Raw genomic sequence first — 7,793 nt, 5'->3', positions numbered from 1 at the left:
TCCTCAAGGCCTGGTGGGCCAGGATGTGCTCCAGTCTCTCCTCCTCCCCCGTCATCTGCTCTTGTGTGCTCTGGTCAGATATATCCTTCTCTCAAAGCTGCAGTTTCAGTGGCATCCTTTGAGATAAATTCTTCTCGGGGGCAATGCAAACTTTAGATAAGACTACTCTCTCTGGAATTCTGATACACCTGAGTTTTTAGTATTAAAATACTTAGCTTCTTCTAGGGTCATTATGAGTTGGAATCAACCCGATGACAGTGGGTTTTGGGTTGGTAGGATGGATGAAAGAATCAAATGAAATAGAAAATGTTTACAAAAGCAGTTCCTCTACATAAAGACAAATTTCTTTTGTCTTTGCATTAAAGCAATATTAGGTTCTAGTGTCAGTTTGCATCAATTATTATAATGCCCTGTGTTCACATTTTATTCACACACACACACACACACACACACACACTGGTTTCACTGGCTTATCTATTTCTCACATATGTCTTTTATATATTTAGTAGTTTCTTATTGCCCACAGCAGTTTGTATATTTCTTTTCTACAAATATTACTATGTGACTAATAAGTAACCTTTCAGTGGTTTTATGTACTGAATTTCTCATCAAGAAAAATCATTTAGTTCCTGAAAATGATCTAACTTTATAAAACAGAAATGTTATGAACTGATTTCTTCCCTTGTTTCTTTTCTCAGATTAGCATAATTGTTGGGATTAATAAAAATCTTATTAACTATAATAACATGTAAGTAACCGGAAGGGATAGCCTAATAAATAATTATCAGTCACCAGCAACATCGCTCAAATTTTTCTGCTAGATTATTTTCCTGCTAACAATGGATGACCGAGAACAATGGGACTTCACCTCAGGCGCATGGGCTGCAGCCACCTGTGAAAAAGCAGAGTCTGGTGAAGTCCACTTGCCCTATTTTCTCGCTGACTATGAGTCCAGCGGTCCTTTGGTAGGAGAAAGTACCAGGATTAGCAACATCTAGAGAACTGAGCTAAAAGGACTTTTTTTTTTTTTCATTTGCTTGAAGGACCAACCTTTGACAAAAGCATGAACAGGTAGTGGTGATGATTTCTGAATGTTCAGTGTAGGGCGAGTAAGGCAAAGTTCAAAATGGTCATTGGCAGTTAAAGTTGTTCATCAGGCATCTTTAAGGCATAATGTTGATATGCTATGATATGTGAATTATGTGCCAACAAAACGGCTTTTTTTAAAAGACATTTTTTGTTATTTTTTCCCCCTCCAAAACCATTTTATTGGGAGCTAATACAGATTTCATATTGTTCCACAGTTCAATCACATCAAGCAGTTTTTACAAAGTAGGAAAGTACCTGGTTTTGTTTTTCAATGAAGCCGCTTACTGAAAGATCATCCTGTGTATTCTCCAGCTTTTCCCCTTACTCTTATTTCTGTTTAAAAATTGTCAGAGCCAAATCCTCATGCATTTTGGAAGAGGATATTTAACTTCTTTGCTGAATATTTTATGACTAACAAAAATCCCAAACCAGAAAAGCACCAAAGTCACTGTCATCAAGTAGATGCCGACTCCTAGTGACCTCACACGACAGGACCGGCTAGATCTGCCCCTGCGGGTTTTCCGAGATTGTAATTCCATGTGGGAGCAGAACGCATCCTCTTTATCCCAGAGTGGCCGGTGGTTCCAAACTGCTGACCTTGAGGTTAGCTGCCCAACACATGCCGCCTGGGTTCAGTAATGGGCAATGAGTCTTCCCGGTCTGAGATCTGCTTGAGGGATTGATTACCTAGTTTTTTAAGGGGCATTCAGTAATCCTCACTTTGTCTCTATCTCTCTGCCTCTCCCTGTGTTGTGTGTGTGTGTGTGTGTGTGTGTGTCTTTCTCATCCTTCGCATTCTCAGATGAACAGAAAAACCCTTAGGAAGAAGTGATGTCTTATCTAAGTAAACCAGCATGGACTCAAAGTCTAATCTTTTAATAATGCTTTATATTAGAAGCAGTAAAGAACTGCAAATTCAATGTTTCCCATTGAAGAAGTGTTCACTTTCCTGGAGAACAGCCAACAAATTGTAGGTGGTTTGAAATTACCCATAGATATTACAATCCAAATATTGGTGAGTCCTTGATTTATTGGACTTGTCACGTTATCTACCTGTGAAATTTATCCTTTATGAGAAAATAATCTCAAAATAAAGGGGGGAAAGCCTGGAAAGAGGGAGGAAATGGTTCATAGAAACTGCATTTTCTGAAATTAGATCCTCAGATGTAATTTTACTTCAGGAAATACAGAACTTTTGTTGTTAAGAAATGCATTATGAGAAACATTATATAATAGTATTGTTTCTATTTCATTACTGGGTTTTTCTCCTCTACATAAAAACACGTTCAAGTTTTCTCCATTCTCGAAACAAACATAAGTCCCTTTCTTGCATGACATTTCCTATTTGAGACAATGCTTTATAACTCCTGTTTCTTTACCTATTATCTTTCTTGAAAAGCCACAAAGTCCCACCCTCCAATTTTCTCTTCAACTCAAAGCAATATTATTAATACAACATCTCATATTATTTAGCAAATAATGTGTTTTAGGTACTGTGCAATTTACACATGATACTTAATTTGATTCTACAAAGAATCCAATAAGGTAGCTATAGATAGTCTAATTTTAATTAGACTAATTGAGATAAAGCTCACATAAAACTCATCTATTAAAAGTGTATAATTCAATGAGTTTTAGCATAGTCATAGATATTATCTACAACCATCAACAAAGTCTATTTGAGTAGGAAGCCACTACTAATAGATATCAAAATTTAGAAATATCTAAATCTGCAGTGGATTCAGCCAAAGCCTCTTTAGCCTTATGACTTTTCTATCTCACTCTATAACATATTTCATCTAGACATACAAGTTAAATGAGGGGAAAGAAAACCTTTTTTATTAATAATTTTATTGGGGGGCTCTTACAAATCTTATAACAATCCATCATTCAATTGTATTAAGCACATTTATACATATGTTGCTGTCAACATTTCCAAAACATTTTCTTTTTACTTGAACTCTTGGTATCAGCTACTCTTTTTTCCCTTCCTTCCCCCTCCCTCCAACCCTCATGAATCCTTGATCAATTATATATTATTATTGTTATTTCATGTCGTATGCTATTCATTGTCACCCTTCAACCACATTTATGTTATTCGTCCTCCTGCAGGGTGGGCTATATATACAGCCTTGTGATGGGTTCCCCCTTTCTCCCTCTACCCCCACTCCACCCCCACCATTCCCTACCCTCATGATATCGCTACTCCCACTACTGTTCCTGAGGGTTTTAACTGTCCTGACTTCCATGTGTTGAAAGCTCTTATTTGAACCAGTGTGCATACTCCGGTCTAGATGGATTTTTAAGGTAGATTTTTAAGATCATGGGAGTGGGGGGCATTCAGGAACTAGAGGAATGATGCTTTCATTGGTGCTATACTGCACCTTGGTTGAATCGTCCCTTCCTTGGAACCCTTATTTGGGGGGATGTACAACTGCCTACAGATGGGCATTGGGTCTCCATTCCAATCCCCCACTTTCACATTGATATGATTGTTTGTTTTGGCTCTTTTGATACCTGATCCCATGGACACCTCATGATCACACAGGCTGGTGTGCTTCTGGAAAGAAAAACTTTTATGCTCATTCTCATTCACTCCCACTATGAATCAGTTAAAACATTTTTTTTCCTTTCTAAATTTATAAATTTGTTCATTCATCATCATTACTACTGCTAGTGACTTTGCACCAATCCTCATTCTAGTTAAATCTTTTTGAAGCCAAGTATTATGTATTGCAGGATCCCTGGTAGAGAAGTGATTACTCATTGGGCTGCTACCTGCAAGTTCAATGGTTTGAAAACACCAGCTACTACAGGGGAGACGGCCTGGCTTTCTGCTCCATAGTTACAGGATTAGATGTATGCGGAGGGCTGTTTCAGACTGCAGGAGAAGAGGGCAGTCTCCACTGACAAATTATGAAAACCCAATATATAACCTGAGAATAGAATGTGGACCTAAAATCCTGAACCACCTTCATCAGTTAGATCTGTAACATAAATTAATATGAATGGAATAAATAATCCCAGTGGAATAGTGGATGCATGTAGTACACCAGTATTTGCAAAAGGACCCTATTCCTATAGCATTCAAGTTACACTTCAAGAGCTAAGACAACTAAAGATGTCCAAAGAAAACATGAAACCTTCACAGCCACCAGAAAGACAAACATACAGTAATTAATTTTAGTAGATCTCAAACTTGTCTTCAAGCAACAAACGTCTACTCATGTTAATGTTTTGACTAAGTTTCATAATGCAAAATACTCACTTTAAGTCAAAGCATTCCAGCTGGTAATCATGACCTGGACATTTGTAAACATACACTTAATATATGTACACCTGTTATGTTTTCAAGCCACAAGAGGAAAAGTATAGCACTTCTCTCTCATCAAAATGCTGTCACATAAGCCTAAACCTGAAGGACCAAAAACAATTCAGGTGTACAAGATGCGAGCTGGCTGGTTAAGTGTCAGGTTGCTGTGGTAGGATGTGTGTTTCTGAAAACCAGTCTCCAGGAGGAAACCATCAAGGGCAAGCTTTATCACAAATGTGAGGGTTTGTTGCTGTATTTTTATTTCTATTCCATTTATCAATATGTCCATTTAGGTCTTGGATTTATCTTTTTATTTATTTAATTAAAAGATCATTTTATTGGGAGCTCTTACAACTCTTATTACAATCCATACATCAATTGGATCAGACATATTTGTACATATGTTGCCATCATTCTTTTTTAGACCTTTACTTTCTATTGAGCCCTTGTATCAGCTCCTCTTTTTTTCTTCCCTCCACCCCACCTCACCCTCATGACCCCTTGCTAGATTATAAATTATCATTATTTTCATATCTCACACCGACCGATGTCTCCCTTCCCCATGGTTTCTGTTGGTTTTCCCCCTGGAGGGGGGCGGCGGTTATGTGGATCATTGCAATTCCCTCCCCCCTTTCCACCTACCCTTCTGGTATCGCTAATCTCATTCCTGTTACTGGATCCCATATATCGTGAGCTCTTATCTCGTATCTGTACCTGCGCACATGCTCTGGTCTAGTCCGAAGTAAGAGGCAGCAGTGGGGTCATGATCCGGGGGATGACGAAGCCTCAATGAACCAGAGGAATATTGCGTGCTTCATGAGTGCTTTACTGCGCCCTGGTTGACTCATCTCTTCACTGTGACCCCTCTGTGGGGGATGTCCCATTGTCTACAGATGGGCTTTGGGTCTCTGCTCCGACCCACCTTGTTCTCAATGATGTTTTTGTTTGTTTGTTTGTTTGTTAAGGGTCTTCTGATGCTTGTTACTCATCTGATGACATCTCATGATTGCACCAGCTGGTCTGCTTCTTCCATGTGGACTTGTTGCTTCTCTGCTAGATGGCTGCTTGTTTAACTTCAAATCTTTAAGATCCCAGATGCTTTGTCTTGTAATAGCCAGGCACCATCTGCTTTCTTCACATTTGCTTATGCACCCATTTTGTCTTCAGTGATTGTGCCAGGAGAGTGAGCATCACAGAATGCCAGTTTGTTAGAAAAAAGTGTTCTTGTCTTGAGGGAAGGGATGAGCAGAGGCCCGAAGACCATCCACTACTTCAGTGTATTGCCATATAGATATATGTGCATAGGCCAATACCTCTATTTTTATGGATTAATGTATTTACATATGTACACACCAATGCTTATACCTCTGTCCATAGCTTTGCTTCCTAGATCTTTCCTGTTTCCTTTTAGCTTTCCCTTGCCCCACCATCTTTGATTCATCTTCATTCATTATGTATTCCATTACCAGATAAGTTACACTGTATAGCTATGCTACATTTTCTTAGAACCAGTTATCAGTTGATGGATGTTTGAGTTGTTCCCACCTTTGACTATTATGAATAATGCTGCTATGAAAGTCATTTACCAGTTTTGTCTAGAAGTATGTTTTTATTCCTCCTGAGTATATGCCTGCAATGGAATTTCTGGTTTTAATATTTTTTAAAAAGACACTGCATCATTTAACATTCTTACCAGCAATATATAGGGATTTCAATTTCTCCTTATCCTGACTTACTTGTGTTATTATTTATTGCTTGCATTATAGCTGTCAGAATGTGCATTGGTTTCTGTGGCCCAATGGTTAGGAAATCACCTACAAGCCAAGCTGTAGGTGATTAAACCCACCAGCTGTTTTGTGGGAGCAAAGACCAAGTGGACAGCTCATGGAAAGTTTAAAAACAGAAACTGACTGCTATCAGCTCAATTCCAATTTGTAAGGACCCTATGAGGCAAAATATAAGTATTCCTTAGGGTCGCTGAGACTGTAATTCTTCACAGGAGCTGAAAGCCTTTTCCATAAAATGACTGGTGGCTTTTCGAACCCCAATCGTGAGGCTGGGAGCCCCAGGTGTAACCCACCACACCCCAGCCTTGGGAGCCCCACGGAGCACTTCTACTCTCTCTGTCGGTTTCTCTATGTTAAAATCAACTTCACAGCACACATGTGTGTTGAAATGTTATTTCATTGCAGCTTTTATTTGAATTTTGTGAATACTTCACCATGTTGATATTTTCACAGCCTCGTTGGTTATTTGTATATCTCCTTTGGAGACATTTTTATTCAAATAATTTGCCAACTTTTAAAAAGGGTGACATCGGTCAGTGTAAGACATGAAAATAATGATAATTTGTAAATTATCAATTGTGAGGGAGGGAGATAGGGGAGGGAGGGAAAAAATGAGAAGCTGATACCAAGGGCTCAAGTAGAAAGAAAATGTTTTGAAAATGATGATGGCAACAAATGTACAAATGTGCTTGACACAAAGGATGCATGTATGTATTGTGATAAGAGCTGTAAGAGCCCCCAATAAAATGTTTTTTTTTAAATTGGGTTATCTTTTTGTTACTGCATTGTAAGAATATTTTAGATAGTCTAGGTACAAGTACCTTATCAAATTATAATTTGTAAATATTTTCTCCCATCCTGTATGTGGTCTTTTCATTTTTTATGGTGTCCTTTAAGTGTGAAATCCAGCTATATATTTATTTTCTTTTGCCCTCAGCTCTTTCAGTGTCATATCTAAGAAGGCTTTGTCAAACCCAAGATTCTTAAAGCCTTCTGAGTGAGGCATCAACTGGGACCACATGGAAGAAATACACCACCCTGTGTGATCCAAGGATTGTGAATGATGAAGTCCAAATCCGATGGAAGGAATAGTTTCAGAGCTAAAATTGTGTACATCCAGTGTTCGGAAGGCAATGGATGACAGTGGGAGCTCAAAAATCCATTCTCAGAGTCTACACATGGATTACGCCGCCAGTGAGTCCTCTCTAACCAGAGACTAAGTATGTGAATAGCCTTGCTATCATGCAGAGTGCAGTGTTTTTGTTTTGTTTGTTTTTCTGTATTGTATTTTCTCTGTTTTTCTGAATATGAAATCCAAGATGAGAAGAGCTATAGAGAGAAATTGCATTAATGGTTTCTTGAGGGATATGGTGGGGAAGCGTGTGGGGGAGATGGGAACTGATAACAATGGGTACAAGAGGGAACTCAATGCTGACTGTAGAGATGATTGAATAGCTTTTATTAATTATTGAACTGTATGATATGTAGGTATGTTCCAATAAAACTTTTAAAAAGTATTTTATTGGGGCTCTTACAGCTCTTTAAACAATCCTTACATCCATTCATTGTGTCAAGCACATTTGTACATATATCATCATCATCAT

General features: G+C 38.4%; 1 pseudogene; it reads left to right on the top strand.

Annotated features, from left to right (window-relative positions):
* The first annotated feature begins 3,950 nt into the window (after positions 1-3,950).
* LOC123522182 lies at positions 3,951-4,270 on the top strand (annotated as a pseudogene).
* The last annotated feature ends 3,523 nt before the right edge of the window (positions 4,271-7,793 follow it).

The sequence above is a fragment of the Echinops telfairi genome, unplaced genomic scaffold (assembly GCF_000313985.2).
Source record: "Echinops telfairi isolate 266 unplaced genomic scaffold, ASM31398v2 ScPeMD7_3533;HRSCAF=4204_0, whole genome shotgun sequence".
Classification (NCBI taxonomy): domain Eukaryota; kingdom Metazoa; phylum Chordata; class Mammalia; order Afrosoricida; family Tenrecidae; genus Echinops; species Echinops telfairi.
The sequence above is the reverse complement of the archived record's forward strand: the minus strand, read 5'-3'. Positions and strand labels throughout refer to the sequence as shown.